Below are 18,632 nucleotides of genomic sequence, written 5' to 3'. Positions count from 1 at the left end.
GCAAAATATCACATCTTCTGTTATTTTGCATCTGAAGAGGAAGCAGGGGTTAAAGGTTCTGTAAATAAAATAATGTAAACTGTTGTAATGTCTTTGCTATATCTTATCTGCTTTCAATAAACCTGTTCCATAACTTATAGCCTAAGACAGAATGTTTATTCTACTGTTTTCCAAAGTGTAGGAGAACACAAGAGGGCTTGTGACATATCCAGTGCCAAGGGTTTCTGTTTTATTTCTTCTAGAGTTACCACATCACCAGATATTGAACATATAAAGGTACAGTCCAGTTTATAGGGAATGAGGGCTCACTTACAGGAGCGTCTTTGGCTTTGAGCATGAGGAAAATATGAGCTTAAAAAGTCAAAAATGTAATATAATGCTATCCTCTAAACAGTGAGAAAAATGCTAATATTTGATAAATTGAGTTCAAAGAGCTGCAGGCTTGGAGCACCAGGTGTCAGCATCAGAAAATTAGTTGCAAACATTTGAAAGGAAGACTCACGTGAATTTTTCCCATCAGGCGTCAAAATGATTCCCCTCATCCTAAACAGGCCATAGGAAAGAATACCAGGAGATTGGGGGTCTCAATGTGTTCACTATTTTCCCCCTGTAGGCCTGGTAGTACCCAGTCCATGGAGTCTATAAAGTAGGATACAAGTAGTTTGCTGCTCTTTAAGTCTGTTGCTTATTGAACATGTGTAGGCCATAAGTTTCAAACCTTTTCTCATTCCCCCTCGTACAAAGTGACAACTTAACCTAATCCTCCCACATCCTGAGCTCCCAACTTCAGTCTTCGGTTTATTTAAATTACACTTTTATAGATCTCTAGTAGGTTATGGACATATAATTTTTAATAAATAATGTCAAACAAATTACTTTTTTTTTACTTTGGGTCAGTTGAGGAAGTGTTCTGCCTTTAAGAGATTGTACTTCCTCATGAGCTGGATTTGAGCTGAAGAGCGTAACGTCTGTCTTCACAGATCTTGAAACAAGTTCCTTTGCCAAGGGCAAGGATGAGGGGAATCATTTTGACGCCTGATGGGAAAAATTCACGTGAGTCTTCCTTTCAAATGTTTGCAACTAATTTTCTGATGCTGACACCTGGTGCTCCAAGCCTGCAGCTCTTTGAACTCAATTTATCAAATATTAGCATTTTTCTCACTTTCACAGGAGCGACACCCCCCGTCACCCACCCACTAACAAATGCTGCTGATCCATACACAAGGTCAGCAGCCTTCCCCACCCATGCTCCAGCCATTGGGGATGCACCTCATAGGAGCACTAGGAAAGGAAAGGGTACACGAACAAAGGCACTAAGGGAATGCACAAGGGTGAATAATCTCATTTTCTTTGCATCATTTAATTTGTTAATTTACAAATGTGAAGTTGAATTTGCATTTGGTGGTGGTTTTTATTTCTGCGATGAGCTGAGGGAGGAAGCAATGTGTAATCATATGGGGGGCGATTTGATGGTCATGTGGAAGAGGACGGGTGGCGAGTGTACGACTGTTGGTGAACTGGGAGATGTTGTTCACGTTATTGATATTGCTCACGGGTCAGGTAAGCACGCAGAACCCTGGCAGACAGGGCCAGTGTTCCTTGTTGCCCCCTTGTGTCTTTCTCCATCTCCTCCCCCTCATCCTCAACCTCTTCTTCCTCCTCTTCCTCTTCTTCCTCTTCCTCTGGTTCAGGGTCTTGTCGGATAATCAGTGGCAAGGACTGTTCCCTCATAATGGCAAGATTTTGCAGCATGCAGCATACCACAACGAGTCTTGACACTCACTCAGCAGAGTACTGCAGGCTCCAACAGAATGGTCCAGGCAGCAGAAGCGTTGCTTTAGGATGCCTATGGTATGTTCAATGACGTTGCATGTGGCAGCATGACTGTCGTTGTAGGCCTGCTCTGCACGTGTGTGTGCGTTCCTGACCGGGGTCGTGAGCTACCTCATGTGAGAATGGCCCTTGTCATCCAATAGCCAGCCTGTCACTTGCCGAGCTGGTTCAAAGATAGCTGGCACATTGGACTGCTGCATAGTGAAGGTATCGTGACTGCTGCCAGGGTGGCAGGCATTGACCTCCATGGTGTGCTGCATGTGGTCGCACACCAGCTGCGCATTCAGGGAGTGGAACCCCTTTCGGTTCGTGAAGATGGCCAAGTTGAGATTTGGAGCACGCATGGCAATATGCGTGCAGTCAATGACACCCTGCACCATGGGAAAGCCTGCAGTGTGACCAAACGCTTGTACTCACTCATTCTGCTTCTCTCTATCAAGAGGGAATGTGATGAACCTGTTGCACCTCTCGTATAGTGCCTCCATGACCTCCCTTGTGCAGCAATGCACTGCACACTGTGAAATGTTGCACAGCTTGCCAGCAGAGGCCTGAAAGGCTCCAGAGCTGTAGAAGTTCAGCGCCATGGTTACCTTGACAGCCACAGGAAATACAGTCCTTGCCCTGCTCTGAGGCTGTAGTTATGGTTGCAGCAGGAGACAGATCTCCGTCACAACCTCTTTGGTGAACCTCAGCCGTCGGATGCACTGATCCTCACTCATCTGGAGGTAAGTGTGGTGTTCCCTGAACTCCCTTATGGGATATGGCCTCCTGCTCAGCTCCCTGCGCCTCCTCCTCCCTCTCCTCGCAGCTTGACCTGCTCTGTGTGACCTCTCTACATGCTCCCAGTCGTGTTCTATGCTCAGCGGGAGCCCTAGCAGACCACCCACGGTTGTCAGAAATCTTGTTCAAACACTGTTGTAAATTACACCAACCGTAAGGCAGTACCTAGCAAACCACTCTCAAATATACTGGAGCAACTCTCTGCAAGTGTAGGAAGCCTCAACAAACACGTCCTATTCTACCAGCAGCCAGAAGCAACAAGCCAGCAACTAACAAGCAACACCTGCATGATCCCTTTAAATAGCGCTGGTGGGGGGACCGTCAGGCACTCAAAGACATGTTCAGATGTTTGTGGTTAAGACAATGCGTTGAGTGGAGCTTTAAGTGCCAAAATGGTGTCTATCACTTTAAATCAGCGTTGCGCACTGATCTAATGCATATATTGTCCCTCCTTTACATGCTGCCGGCGTTCGTTATCTGCACGTGCGCAAAACCCTTTAACAAGATGGCCTCCGCCGCAAGTCACGCTAGAGGCGTGCGCGCGCATTCCGGATGCCATCTTGGAACTCCGAAACAACGCTACATGGCCGAATTTCTAGCCCATGCTTTTGCCTGCTTACTCCATGTCCCTGAAAGGATGTCCTATAAGGATAAATTCACTGGCTCTCGCTATTTCAACTGACTCTATTGCTAGGCACTGGAGGTCAGCAGGAATGGTCAGTTATAAGTATGCAAAAGTAAAAAGAAAATCCCTTTATGTTTTCTTTTCACAGATGGCAACCAACAAGGTTTGCAGCCAAAAAGATGAAGGAGAAAGTCCCGCGGGCAAGGATTTCACAAAAAGCCAGCTTAGACCATAATTAAAGAAGACAACTCCTTTATTGCTTTCTGAAACCCAAGCTGCTAAGTTCACTGATGCGAGATGCTATATTACCTTACAGATCTTTAGTAAAAAAGTAGGTGAGACAGGGTGATAAATTACAGGGTCTGAGAAGAAGCATGTTATTTTTTGACTTGTGTAAACAAGCTGACAGTCATGATGCTTCCCAGACTGCCTGGTTTTAGGTTCCCACACTAACATGATCTTTTCAGAACAGAATGCCAATTGTATTTTGGAACACAACATTCTCTTACCAGGGAAACTATTTATTTTTCACTGTGAATAAACAACATTGTTCTAAATATACACAAATCTAAACTTCAGTTCACTGTTGCTGTAGCACTTTTAAATAATTTCAAAATGTCATTTTTCATGTTCCCTCCTGAATTTTATACTGTTGCACAGCGGTACAGTTGTTCATAATTTTCTTACAAGTTATTTTTAGGAGCATGATTTGATAGCCTATTTATTTTACAGGGTTGACCCCAATTGCACGAGTGCAGGCAATGCTGCAAAGCAAATAGAGCAACAGCAGTACCATGGGATGCACTAAGGCTCCACTTGGGAGCGGGTTTCCTGAGTCCTTTCAATATTGGCTGGCAGAGAAAAAAAATGTAGAACAACTACTGCCAATGTCACTTGGTTCAGGTCTGCCATTTTGGCTGTTTCTTAAGGCAAGCCAGTGGTGTGCTTTCCACGTAACTGGCCTGTGTGTGGAATTTTCCTCAATGTCAGGAAAGCTCCAAGCTAGACTGCATGTGCAAGATTTGCATTTTCAACTTTGGAGCTGTTGTGTATAGACAGATCTCGCCCATGTGCAGTTGTCCTTTGTTTGCTGAATCTGCTCCACAGTATAGGCAGGGCAGAGTCAGCAGCGAGAGACTGCTTCCTGCGGAACGCAAAATAAATTAGATGTAGGACAGTAGGTCCATTGACAATACTGTACATACTGGTATAATGGTGATACACATTAGGATCAGGCTGATTTGTTGGTGATGGCACATTGGAGAGAGGGAGGTGCAGGCAGGCTATGAGCTATTCTTAACTGTCCAAAAATACAAGGAACTTTTTCTTGTTCTATCTCTTTAAATCAACCCCGCCCTCCCCAAAATATTCTTGCAGCTTGGTGGTGCAGTGGGTTGGTGCCCTGTCAGTGTTCCTCCACTGTGCTCTTAGTTCTTAAAGGAATTTCATTTAGAGCGAAGCAAGAGAAGATGACACATCTTACATTACAATGCAGCCTTTAGAAATTCAACTCAAAGCTCAATTTCTCATTTATTGTGCCATTAATCTTCTACAGTATCTTGTAACATTTGGAAAATAATCAAATAAAAAAGTTAACACCTAAGGACATTTGATTTGGAGTTTACTGTTACAGGATGGATTATAAATGAAAATACTAGGGTTCTCTATAGGGTAGTTAAAATAGAATCATAGTGCAGAGCTTTCTTGAATAATTACTGTTACACAGAGAATAACAGATGTCTGGGAATATGTTACAAGGGTGTAACATACTTGAAGGGTTCAGATTACTGCTTAAACAGTATGGCTGAAGTTTGAGCAATTTATGATTGTTATCAAATCCTAAGAGTGTCATTCACCCTTTAGCACACTCTCCGGCACCATTTTATAATAATCTTTAAAACATATCCAAGTCTCTTTGTTCAATCAGTGGGCTTTTCTGTTTTTGTTTTTCTATTAGAGGTTGTATTATCTGATACCATTGGTAACTGTGTTGAATTATAAACACCCACTTTCATTGCCTATCCAAGGGGAGTGAGATTTTAACTGACTCTAATACTTGACCAGGATTGTAACAGTGTTAGCTGTCAGGAAGAGACTAGTTTATTGAAAAATAGTACCCTGCATAATACCAGGTTTTATTCTTTTATGTATTTTGTTATAACAGCTGCTGTGGAAAACCATTAAAAGCCTGAGATGCCTTCTGAACCTTGATGATGCACATTATTTGTTCAGAGAATACTCTGGGCCTCTCCACCATTAGCTTCATGAAAGCGGCATTGCATGCTTAACCTCCCCATGATTTTCATGAAGTTGCTGCATTTGTACATTAATTGCCCACTAAACTAGCCACCGAAAGCTAAGTCTAGCAAGTACCCTTTTAATGACGTGATAATCGTTAATGACTGCCAATCAACCTCTCTTGCCCAGAAAGTAAACAATTATAAGTGTGGAATCTCATGTCTTCAGGCTGTGAACTGTTTCAGGAGATTTTAAAAATGTCAAATTTTAAATTTTTCCATTTTTTTCTTACTTTTCCTTTCTGTCTCTTTTTTCTCTCTCTCTTAATCCAATCTTTCTTTCCCTCTTTTTATTGCTCTTTTAGTACCTGATTTGACATTGAATTCACCAACTCTAATTCACCCTCCTTCTCAGTCCTTCCTCTGTTTATTTCTCAATACTTAAATCTCATTGATTAAGGAGATACACTGTTTGTCCCATTGTTCACCAAGGTCCCAGATACCATGTTACCCTCACTGCACCTTTATCAGCTTGCACTTCCAACTACTTTGTGGGCAAAAGTTTTTAAAACCTTAAAGTGCAATTGTAAGTCTAACTAACGGGCATGGCACGAGATGCCTTGTTCCGGCAAAATCTGACCCCCTGTGTTTGTTTATCAAATTAAACCCAAAGGGACTAACAAAAGAACTAAATTTGCCCACCTAGATCATGCGACTTGTCCTTCACAGGCTATCAAATTAGAACTTCTATGCTTCCATTAAAAGGATGCAAACTTCCCAGAAAAAAGCCCAGCAATTTTTTTTTTGTTTTGGGATAAGGAAAAGAAAAAAGAGCCATATATAATATTTGTTATTTTGTCTCTTAGGTGTGATGTGACGATGCATTTTGACACAATTTTTATCACATTGCATGTTTGCAAACAAACAAGAAAGGGTTTCATTTTTTTAATGATTTTAATATCACCTATATTTACATTTAGTCCTTAATTTTGATCAATTCAAAAGATCCAATGATCGATGTTTCAGGTTAGTTAAATAAATCGATCATAGCAATAATTACTTTTAAATGAAATGCTTCAAATAGAATAATGACAGAAAATTAATTTGGGAAGGTGGCAATTTCAGGAAGGCCTCATCCAACTCATTACAAAAGTGCACCTACCTGAATGGGTATTTTTAATAATGCAACTCATATCTCACCTACAGAGTATACAAAATTTGCTGGAGCGTCAGCTTGTCACAAAAATGAAGTACAAAATATGCGTAACGGAGTAGATTTTCATCTTTAATGCCTGGGTGTGAAGCATCACCTGGACACAATGCAGGGAGGAAATCCATGTGGGAAGGATCTCGTGTTGGTAAGGGACTGGAAGATTTTCATTCCTTTTAAATTAATGGAAGAAAAATCATGCAAGCTCCCATGTGGACCTATGTTTGTGATTGCCCAATTTTCCCCTTTGCTCTGTGCCCAGGCGATGCTTTACTCCTAGACACCATAGACGAAAATCTACCCCAATAGAACTACAAGACATTTTTATAAGTGGTTTCCTTCCACTTATCCCTCTAAATTGGGAATTTTTTACCTCTCTAAAAAATGAAAATGCTGGAAATATGCAATAGTTTTTCCAACATCTGAACGAAAAAAAGATTTGGGGTGGACAACTTTCTTTTTTATCTTTGGGATTTAGTTATTGCTTTTTCTACCAATTCTTACAGAAAAAACTTGGATTTATATAGTGCCTTTCATAACCTCAGAATGTAACAAAGTACTTCACAGCCATTGAAGTATTTTGAAGTGTAGTCATAGTTACATTTTAGGGAAATGCGGTAGGCCGTTTGCACGGAGCAAGGTCCCAGAAAGAGCAATGAGATAAATGACCAGTTAATCTGTTTTCGGTGGTGTTGGTTCAGGGATAAATTTTGGCCAGGACACCAGGAGAACTCCCTGCTCGTCTTCAAATAGTGACATGAGATCTTTTGCATTCACCGAAAGAGACTCGTCTCATCTGAAAGACGACACCTCTGACAGTGCAGCATTCTCTCAGTATTGCACTGAAGTGTCAGCCTAGATTATGTACTGAAGTCTTAGCAATGGGGCTTGAACCCACAATCTTCTGACTCAGAGGTGAGAGTGCTATCACTGAGCTCAGGCTACAGAAAAGCTAAATCTGGAATATTACTTCAAATTAAATTGTGGGAGTAGGAGAAAGGGCCTTACTAGTTCAAATTAGAAAAATGGAATTCTAGGACTCATTCCAGAAAATCCTTCTTCAGAGTGATCAACACATGGAATAGATTTCCAGGAAGTGTGAAAATGAAAACACTGGAATAATTTAAGATAAAAACTAAATGCTGCAATGGGGGGACTGTCGGTCTTTCTAGATGGCTGAACTAAGATGGGCCAAGTGGCCTCTTTCATCTATGTTTATCCTGTGATATTATGACTATCACTTTAAAAGGTAATGGGGGAGGTTTGTACTGTTATAATACAATGCCCTAGAATTGATTGATTCATTTTGAAAATGTTTTCTGCCTTGTAGTTCAATCCCATGACATGAAATAACATTAGTGACAGTGTTTATTATAGTTTCTAAATAATTAGGCAGGCATTTGTAAGTGTTATCCTCCCACCAGCAGCTTTCCTGGCCAGTAATACATTATGAAGTCAGAATTAATGATCTTTTGCAAGGTTTCCTACTGAATTTCTTCATGCAGAAATAATGTTTAACATAAATCCCTGCACTTCCTGTTGTCAGATATTGAGTATGAATAATGATTTTGATTAAATTAACTGTCAGAAAACTTTGCCACATTAAATGAAGTCCTTCTTCCAATGTCAGATTCCTGTATATATTCTCTTTCTGCCAAAACCAGGTCAGGGAATAATATATCGTCTTGTCCATTACTAATTCAGTCGTAAATTAGCAAAGAACTATGAACAGTTATCAATGTATGTGTGTAGAGTATGATTATCAGAACTATTTCATAATGGAAACAATAGCAGGTTAAAACAAAACCATGCTGATATCTTATTGTGGTGGTATATACAACGGGGAATTGGCCTTTAATTGCAAAGCCATTTTTTCGTTGTATTACTCACTCATCTCTCCATTTAAGTATTATGACTGCTTTTGTTTTATTTGGTCAAAGCACTCAGTGATCACTTACTTAGATCAAATGGGTTTGAATAGCACCTTTTACAGCTCTTCATAATGGCTGATCAACAGTAGTTTTGAAATAGAAATGCAACAAATTCTAATATACTATTAAATAGATGGGCTGCAGTGAGTTGAAGACAGTAACATAATATCAACCATAGATTGATGTGTATAAATTGATACTCTTTATGATGTCATCTGAATTCACCAGCATTGTAATTCTCTTTAACTCTCCATTCTAAACATTGGCTACTGCAATGAGCTGGAACATCCCCAGTGAGCTAATTCATTACATGCTTTGTTTGTCATGATGTTTGTTACACTTCACATCCTGCACCCTGCACAGCTGCAGCAGTGACACCTTGTAATGAGCATCGGGTAGGAATGATGCCAAATAGCTTCTTTATAGGGAATGTAGCTAAAATAAAATGAAACGTATCCAACAAGAACACATAACCTAATAGGTATTAGATCTTGTTAAAGAGTTTAAGATTTTTCTAACCCAGTAAAAGAGTATGCAGGCAAAAGAGACAATTTTTCTGTTTATTTTTTTAATAAATAAATATATTGCAACTTGGTACATTCTTCTGTGTTACGGTTCTTTTCAACAGAAAAAATTTACAGTAAATCAGTTTAGCAAACAGTATATATTAATAAATTAATATTATAGACTTTGAATGTGCTGTCATCTCTCAAGTCAGTGCCCTTCCCTCTCACAACTGTCTGAATCTCTTCAATCAGGTTTCTGCCCCTCCCAGAACAACAAATGGCCCTAATTAAAGTCACACATGACATTCTCTGTGATCATGACCACAGTGAATCATCACTCCTCATTCTCTTTAACCTCTTTGAAGCCTTTGACATGGTTGACCACACCATCCTCCTCCATAGGATCCGTAACCAGAGGACACAGATTTAAGGGGATTAGCAAAAGAACCAGACGCGACATGAGGAAAATATATGTTTATGCAGTGAGTTGTCATGATCTGGAATGCACTGTCTGAAAGGGTGGTGAAAGCAGATTCTATAGTAACTTTCAAAAGGGAATTGGATAAATACTTGAAGGAAAACATTTACAGGGCTCTAGGGAAAGAGCAAGGCAGTGGGACTAATTGGATAGCTCTACCAAATAAACGGCACAGGCATGATGGGCTGAATTACCTTCTTCTGTGCTGTATGATTCTATGAGCCTTGGTCATGCCAGGAGCTCACTACAATTATTACTATGTGAATGACCCTGGAAGTCCTGGCAGTGCTAGAACCTGCTGAGTTCACACATAGACTCAAAAATTGACACTATTATGTGCAGGGACAATTAGATAGAAGTCACTAAATTCAAGATCAAGCCTGAACCATTAATACATTGTTGGGTTTTTCATGTCATGTCTGTGATACATATAGATGGGTGGTCCTTCTATATTTGTGGTCTTTAAACAGTTGCACTTATTTCCAACTAACAATCTGAATAACTTGATAATATTTTAGCTTATGCATCAGGATATTGCCAATAAATTTTACTTTTAGTGAAACTTACAGCAAAGCATATTGCTGTTTAAATATTTTTGTGTTCCACAGAATCTGCTTCTCATTATTTATTTATAATTTCCTTTTATTTTTTGATTGTTTTATTAATGATCATGTTGCACAACAGCTTACATTTGTAGTTGATCATAGAACTAATTTTAAATCTGGAGATGATTTAACATCTGTAGCTCTAACATCTACTGGTAAGTTTGCACACTGTTGCATAACTGGCTCTGCTCACAAATGTATCTTTGTTCCACTCATTCCATCGATGTGTACTCATTGGATCATATTTTACCAGTGACTTAATTAACTTAGTAAAAACTTTCTTCAAAGTTAATGTATACCATATGTTAAACGGTGGGATTACCGGAACAAGGAGTGGGGGTTGTAGCATAATGTGTGTCATTTGCAAAAATTAGTTTCACATGGTAGTGGGAAGCTAGTATAATTTACACAAATGTCCTTATTTCAATTCTACATGTTTTCCTGCCTTTCTTTCAGTTCTAGCTGCTGAGGCATCGAATGGTGTAAACAGAACTGTAATTCCATTAACCATGTGAAGATTTGAGTTCAGACCATTCCGTTGTCTTGGACAATTACATAACTTGCAAATTTAGAGGCAAACAAAATAGGGGACCATGAAGAATATCTGTCTGTCATAACTTCCACCATTACTAATGTTGCTAATGTTTACTGTTCCTAATTACCAGAAATGCATGACGCAGTTTGTCTTCTCAATCAAAACAGTTCTCTCTTTTTAATTTTCACTTACAACAGTATTTCAGAAACATGCTACAATCATGCAGTGTTATCCATAAGTTTTTTACAGTTAAGAATTTTTAAATACATTTTTCAGACATTTACTCATCTATATTCAGCACGGCACATTATAAGTAGGTAGGAGCTAGGGGCACCTACCCCTGAAATAATTCTGTGCCATAAATCCATCCATTTCAAAATAGTTCAAGACTTTTTTCTAGTGAAGTTAATTTGAAAAGGGTGTTTGTCCTTTTCTTTTCTGTTGGATTCCTGTAACTCACAGACTCCCAATTCTGGGTGATAGTGGTTTGCAATAGAATGGTCTTAATCTCCCCATAGTCACTGAATTAACTTTCTCGTGGATCAGTATCTTTATTTTCTAAAACATTTTCTTGCCTCCTCTCCTGAAGGCGTCGACTCTTGGTGAGTTACTTTTTCACAGGCAGCTGCAGCCCACCTCCACCTTGTTCAAGTGATCCTTCTTTGTGTGTGAGTCTAGACAATGATTGGGAGATGCCATGGGGGGTATTAAAATCAAGGCCAACATGCCCTCACCTGACATACACTCACACGCCACACACACGTTTCACCAGGAATCACTGGATAATCAGAAATGGAAACATTAGCTGCTCCGCCACAGCCTAGAGTACTGAGGCCTTGGGGGTGATTTTAAACCCCAAGAACGGGTAGGTTGGGGGAGTTAAAAATATTTGTTTTTTGGGTCGCGACCGCAACCCGGCTTTATTTCCGGGTTTAACGTCGGTGCGTAAAAGTACAGGCTTCCCACTGGGAATGCAAAGTCTGAAAATTTTGCGGTCGTGACCCAAAAGAACAACTATTTTCAACTCCAACCTGCCCCCAACCCACCTGTTCTTGCGGTTTAAAATCACCCCCCAGTAGTGGTTGATTGACTGAAATCAGCTAACTCAACACAGTGTGGGATTGAACGTGGGATCTTCTGGTGTCTTTATCCCCAATCATATGTCCACCCAAGTGGCTTGGGAAGTTTATTCAGGCAGCAGCTGAGCCATACAGACTATGAAGTCTGTGGTCACAGGCTGTGCTAAGTTATCTAATCACAGCCAGGGACATTATTATTGGCCTCACTGCCCTTAGTTCAGCAAGTGGAAAATTGGCCAGGTTCCTATTTCTGATTATAATCCAGCCTTGCTGGAAGTTCATGTGTATGGATTTTGGTTAAGGATAAGATTGGGCTCAGCTATGATAACCCCGCCTCGGTTCAGATAGCCCTTTGTTGCTCACTGTTAAAGCTAACACATGAATAGTACTTCATTGGCTGTGTAGCGCTTTGGACATCCTGAGGTTATGAATGATGCTATATAAATGTAAAGTCTTTCTTAGTGGCCACTTGTGCAGGTTACTAGGGGTGGGAGGGTGGGCATGAGAGAGAAAGGGAGAAAATTGATAAGGAAGGAAAGATCTCTAATCTATATGATGCATGTTTAAAGAAGGATTAACCGCTGGGTACTGCACCTTTGATTAAAATATATACAGAACTGCGCTGCCTGAAGCTGACCTTTCACCATAATACAGGGTCTTCGTGATGCACAGATCATGATGCGCTGGGAATGCCGAGGGTCTGGTGGATTATCCAGCAGCCTTAACTCTGTTGTGCTACTGAGAATAAAAGTGGCTGGAGGTAGGCACAGAGGGGGAATGGCACCGTTCAGTGGCACTGCGTTGGAGGTCCCGGTGCAGGAGGTCCTGAAATGTTTTGAAATGTGATGCTCTGCTTCAAGGAGTGTTTTACAATTAATATTCTAAAATTTCTTCTGCTCCTCTAGATGCCTAAGAAGATTTGACATAACTCCTAGAGGAACAGAATAAGATAACCTTTTATAATATTGAAAGTAAGACACCTCTGGCCAGCCCCAACTAAGCACCTCACAGAACCCTGCATCACCCACTCCCACAAAGGCAGACAGCAGAATGGATATATCTGTGATGGGGTAGGGGTCATTTTGTGAGTTTCAGGATGGAGTACTTAGTAAGGTACAAACAAGTGAGGTAAAGCAAGTGCTGGTGAAATAGCAGAAAAGACTGAAGGCCAGCTGGTGAGCCCACAGAGCCTACCTATAAACATAGCTTGGTAGCTCAACAATAGCACTTCATGGAGTCATATAAGAGTGTGCCTAGCAACCTGTACAGCTTGGGCTCATCTATGGAGAAGTTCATAGTCTGCATCTGTGCAGTGCTGACCAAGTTGCTCACCACCATGGAGAACCTGGCTACTCCAGGACCATTATGGAGTGGAGCCCCCTTAGGTGATGTTGTAAACCATCATAGATGCTTTGACTGGAGCTCTACAGACCTTCAACTTCGGCCAATTGCAATCTGTCTCCTTTTGATTTGCCTCGTTGGATAATTGAATTCAGACAGCCATAACACAAGACTTCAATAACCTCATTGCTCCGCAACCTACTCTCACTTAGATCTCTGGTCATGCTGAGGAAGTCCCCAGCAGAGGGAGAATGGCAAAACCTGTTATAGATGATGTTACATTGTACCACTGCATCCTTAACACCCAGCCACTGCACTCAAATGAATATAGATAGCTTTTGAAGCACAAAGGCCCAGGCAGCCAACACTACAATGCCTATGACACCTGTTGTTGCCATCTACTGACCCAGCACAAGGAGATTCTGACCCACGTCTATCCCTCCAGGCTGACAGCAACAACTAGCTGCTATTGTTTCACCTCCAATTGTGAAACCACTTAGAAGGAGTATGTGTTTAGGAAGTAGTGCAAGGGGAAATACTAGGGGAAAACATCTGAATGTGACACTGCTGGGGTTAATAAAATTTGGTGTAAATAGCTTAGTAATGTGTCTAACATTAATTTGAGTGTGGCAGATGTGTGAAATGCTGTTGCAATCATAAGTGTTGATGGAAGGCTATGAGCAATAGCAGGGATGGCTATGGTCGATATGGTAATGTGTATAATTATGTGCACAGACCAGCTGCACATTGAGAGAGTGGGATCTCTTTCTGCTAATGCAAAGGGAGGAATTAGTGGCCACTGATGAAATCAAGTTATCCTCAGGTGATGCCTGAAAGGAGCCAGTAATACAAGTTCAAAGCAGCTGTTACGTTGATGCCCACTGATGGAACCATTCTGTCTGACAGTTATTTGCTAGGTCAAAGGCTCTTAACACTACAAATACTTCTGGGGCACATTGTGTGTGCTGGTTAACAATTATGGCATAATTAGAGTATAATTGCACCAAGGAATCATGATAAGTTGCTGGACTATTTCCTTTTTCAAACTGGATTCTACAAGTAATTTTGTATTAATTCTAGTTTGGCCGTCTTTTTTTAAAATTCATTCTCAGGATGTGGATGTTGCTGGCCAGGCTGGCATTTATTGAGAAGGTGCTGATACAACTGAGTGGCTTGTTTGTCCACTTCAGAGGACAGATAAGAGTCAACCATGTTGGTGTGGTACTAGAGTCATATGTAGGCCAGGCCAGGTAAGGACAGCAGGTTTCCTTCCCTCAAGGACATTGGTGAACCAGTGGTGAATTAATCTGACAGCTTCTTGGTCATTTTTACTGATACCAACCTTTTATTAAAAATGTGTGTGAAAACCCCCACAGAAGATGCCAGAAAACAAAAGCAATCTCAATGGTGTAGTACTAAGACAAGCAAATCCAGAAGGTCCTAGGTCCAAGCTGAGTTAGCTGATCTCAAACCAGAAGGTAATAGATCTGTACTGAGTTTGTTGCGCTCTGAACTCTCACCAGAAGGACCCAGGTCTATGCTGACTTGACAGACGCATGATTTGGTACGCTATAATTTCTCTTGGCACCCACAGGCTACAGAGGGGGAAATCATCCCGGGTTCCCACTGCTAATTGTTATCCAGTGAATTTTTCTCCACAATCCTGCCTGAAATTGAACGGGCTTGTAACAGACAATGTTGGAAAATACAGTCAGTGAGGCCTACTGCTGCTTCGCTGCTTCAACCGAGTTTTCCGTCCCCCTGCCCCCGCCGGAACTGCCACTAGCTGCTCCTTCGCTATCTCCTGCTTATAAGTGACAGCTGGGGTGAGGGGTGAGGCTGGACCTCAGTCCCCGGTGGATTTGACTTCTTTCCATCCAAGTTACCACTGCTTCCCATGTGGAAGGTGTTGGTAGGCCCCAGGAAGCGGAGGTAAAGGTGCAGAGTTTCCCCAGTGGAGGCAGAGGGCTTTATAGCAGCCTATCCTCCCTCCAGTTGGCTCCAGAGACTAAATTGTTGAAGGCCTTTATCTCAGTTGAGGCCTTCAGTGGATGCCTTCATTCCAATCTTCAAAGCACTTCTGCCCCTTTAAGGTTGCTCGCTAAGTCTCCGCCCTTGCAATGGCTGGCTTCCTCTTGACAGCGGGAAACCCACCGTGCATATGTTAATGAACCCTGCTCCAATAAAATAGATTGAGGCTGGGACAGATACGAAAGGGCGGGTGGAAGTCCCACCTTCCTGGAACTTTGCTCCAAAGAGGAGAATCCCCTCCCACAACCCTCCCCCCCCCCCCCACTTCCCAACATGTGTGGACATCCAGGCTGGAATCAGCTGTGATACCTTCCTTGGTCAAATAGCCTGTCGACATTCACTGTCTATGCTCTAACACAAAGAATGGGTACTTGGGGAAGATACCAGATGGCAACCGTTACACCAGTAAAAGTCTCTTTCAAAATAAAAGAGAAAATTGGAATCCTCTAGAGCGTACACTGGCAATATGCAGCACGCCTTACACTGGTGCATGGTTGAATAAACAGAAAATCCATATATCAGCACAACAGATGTGAGTACTGCAAGGGTTAATCCTCATCTGTGGAGCGCTGTTCTACCCAAGAAATAAATACTGGACTTCAATCACCTTTTATATGCATGGCTACACAGAGCAACATTAGCAATGCAAGCCATATATCAATCTGTGAAACACTCACTTCCTCTCCTAGCTGGAGGTATGTAACCTGAGATTGAGTAGGACTGTAAGCCAAATGATGAAACCATGATTTCAATAATGTAAATGCTAACACAATTAGCCCCTCTACTATCGATAAAAGTTCACAAATTATAATTCGCAACTCCTTTTAAAATCAAGAGGGTTGAGAAATGGAAATTTCAAGCAATATCAATGAGAAACATCCAGCCTCATTGTGCATGTTGTTAATGTATTATTGCAACATTGTGCAGATTGCGTTAGTCATTCTGTTTCCATGGAAATCTCTCCCTCATGCTCATACTTCATTTGCCCTTTGAGAAAATTATGCGTACATCAAAAACATGTGAGTAAACTGTGCTCAGCACTTTCCATTCACCCACATAAATGTCCTTTATGCAGTCTGAGTCTGTATTTCATCAGAGTGGCATTTTTAATATCTTGGGTATAATCAGGATTTGCAAAGCTGTAAAGTAAGTTAAAGTACAATTTGATGCTAAGAGTCCCTCTACAGTATTTGGGTTCAAGAAAAACAGCAGCTAGAAAGATATTGCTCCAAGTAATCAAAACAAATGTGAAAAGAGCTGTTCAATTTGAATTTAAAACCCACTGCATTCAGGAAATTCCTTTCAGGAATATAGCTATTCGAACAGAATAAGGCATATTATTGTTAGGGATAAATCTGAGAAACTTTGCAGTCTTTCATTCTTTCCCTCCAAACTATTTTCCAATATGGATGTCTGGTTCCAAAATTCTTTAATATAACACATCAAGTAAATGGATATTTCAAAATTCTGATTCTTCAACAAATTACAAATTTGTGTTATCTACAATGTATACACAGTTGGAATGTATCCTTTAGGTGCTATGGGATCTTCTCTTCTCGCCTGATTAGGGAGAACAACTTGTGCAGGTGCTCAGTAAGAGCCCAACAGGAATGCCATCATGTAGCTCTGCCATTTTTCATAGACCTCATGGCGGCCTCTATTTCCTCAATGGTCAGTGTATCCTCCAAAATGGCAACATTGGCCTCTTGCAGGATGCAGTCCAACACTTCCTCAGCAATAGACAAAATAGTGTAGAGCAATTCTTCAAAGAGCTGTATCCATTGTTGGCGTATTACCTCTCGATCCATTATCAGTGATTTACCATCTCTGCTCTTTACTGGTACCATCACATCATGATGTGAACCATAGACAGCCTTTAATTCTACACAGAAGAGTCTCCTGTGATGCCTGTCGGCATATCTCTGCAACTCCCTGACTTAGCCTCCAACCATCAATCGTGCATTTAGCATAGTTTACATAGAAACATAGAACATAGGAGCAAGAGTAGGCCATTCGGCCCTTCGGGCCTGCTCCGCCATTCAAAATGATCGTGGCTGATCGTCTAACTCAGTACCCTGGTCCCGCTTTTTCCCCATATCCCTTGATTCCTTTAGCATTAAGAAATATATCTATCTCCTTCTTGAATATATTTAATGACTTGGCCTCCACTGCCTTTTGTGGTAGAGAATTCCACAGGTTCACCACCCTCTGAGTGAAGAAATTTCTCCTCATCTCGGTTCTAAATGGTGTACCCCATATCCTGAGACTGCGACCCCTGGTTCTGGACTCCCCAGCCATCGGGAACATCCTCCCTGCATCTAGTCTGTCTAGTCCTGTTAGAATTTTATATGTTTCGATGAGATCACCTCTCATTCTTCTAAACTCTAGTGAATATAGGCCTAGTCGGCCCAACCTCTCCTCATATGTCAGTCCTGCCATCCCAGGAATCAGTCTGGTAAACCTTTGTTGCACTCCCTCCATGGCAAGGACATCCTTCTCAGATAAGGAGACCAAAACTGCACACAATACTCCAGATGTGGTCTCACCATGGCCCCGTACAACTGCAGTAAAACTGAATTCCTGAATTTGATCTGCACTTCATGGCAAAGATCTCTATGAGTTTCCTTCTTGGTCATCGAACTGGGATCAGCAAGATTTTGATGAGCTCTACTCTTTGTATCAAGCAGGAGTCAGATGGGTTCTTCATTCTCTACGCCAATCTTGGTGCCATCTAGATATGAATCCAGTAGTCTGCTTGATCGCCTGATATAGCATATTCTGAAGATCCATCCATTCCACATCAACATCAGTATTATGTGAAAGTGTATTATAGTTTGAAAGGGTTTCCATGATCTTCTCACGCAATATTGCTCAAACGTCCAGATTTCCACCCTTTGTGTGAAAAATTGCATCCTGATTTCACTCCTAAATGGGCTAGCTCTAGTTTTAAGATTATGCCCTCTTGTTCTGGATCCCCACCAGAGCAAATAAACTTCATCTATCCTATTGAATCCCTTTATCATTTTAACTGCCTCGGTTAGATTACCCCTTTACCTTTTAACCTCAAGGGAATACAAACCAAGTTTATGCAATTTGTCTTCAAATCCTCAACTAGCACCTTGCATTTACCAGCAAAAGATGCAGCCTGAGGCCAAGACCCCTCTTTTCCCCCCCACCCCCAACCCCAACCACCCCAGCCATCACCTATGGCCCCAAAAAAACATGAGCTGCCAATCTACAACACTGGCCAGCTCCTTTCCTCAACCAGTGTCCTGCACCAGTCACCAACAGAAGAGAAAAAAAGAGAGGAGAAAAGGACAGAGAAAGAAGTAAAAAGTAGTGAGAGAAGCAGAAGAGAAAAGCTGAAACGAACCAAAAGAAGAGATAGAGAGGGTATAGGTGGATGGTTTGCTGAAGTGCATTTTTTGTGGTAGCAATAAA

At 41.4% G+C, this 18,632-nt stretch overlaps 1 long non-coding RNA gene across 1 annotated transcript in view; it reads left to right on the top strand.

Annotated features, from left to right (window-relative positions):
- LOC137344682 (uncharacterized) overlaps window positions 1-5,408 on the top strand; it is a 39,466-nt gene extending 34,058 nt beyond the window's left edge. The window contains exons 4-5 of the long non-coding RNA XR_010968434.1: window positions 981-1,053; window positions 3,387-5,408. This is a non-coding gene — a long non-coding RNA (uncharacterized lncRNA). The remainder of the gene's footprint in view (window positions 1-980; window positions 1,054-3,386) is intronic.
- Window positions 5,409-18,632: the final 13,224 nt, after the last annotated feature.

This window comes from Heptranchias perlo, chromosome 27 (assembly GCF_035084215.1).
Source record: "Heptranchias perlo isolate sHepPer1 chromosome 27, sHepPer1.hap1, whole genome shotgun sequence".
Taxonomy (NCBI): Eukaryota; Metazoa; Chordata; class Chondrichthyes; order Hexanchiformes; family Hexanchidae; genus Heptranchias; species Heptranchias perlo.
This window is presented reverse-complemented; position numbering and strand designations above follow the sequence as displayed.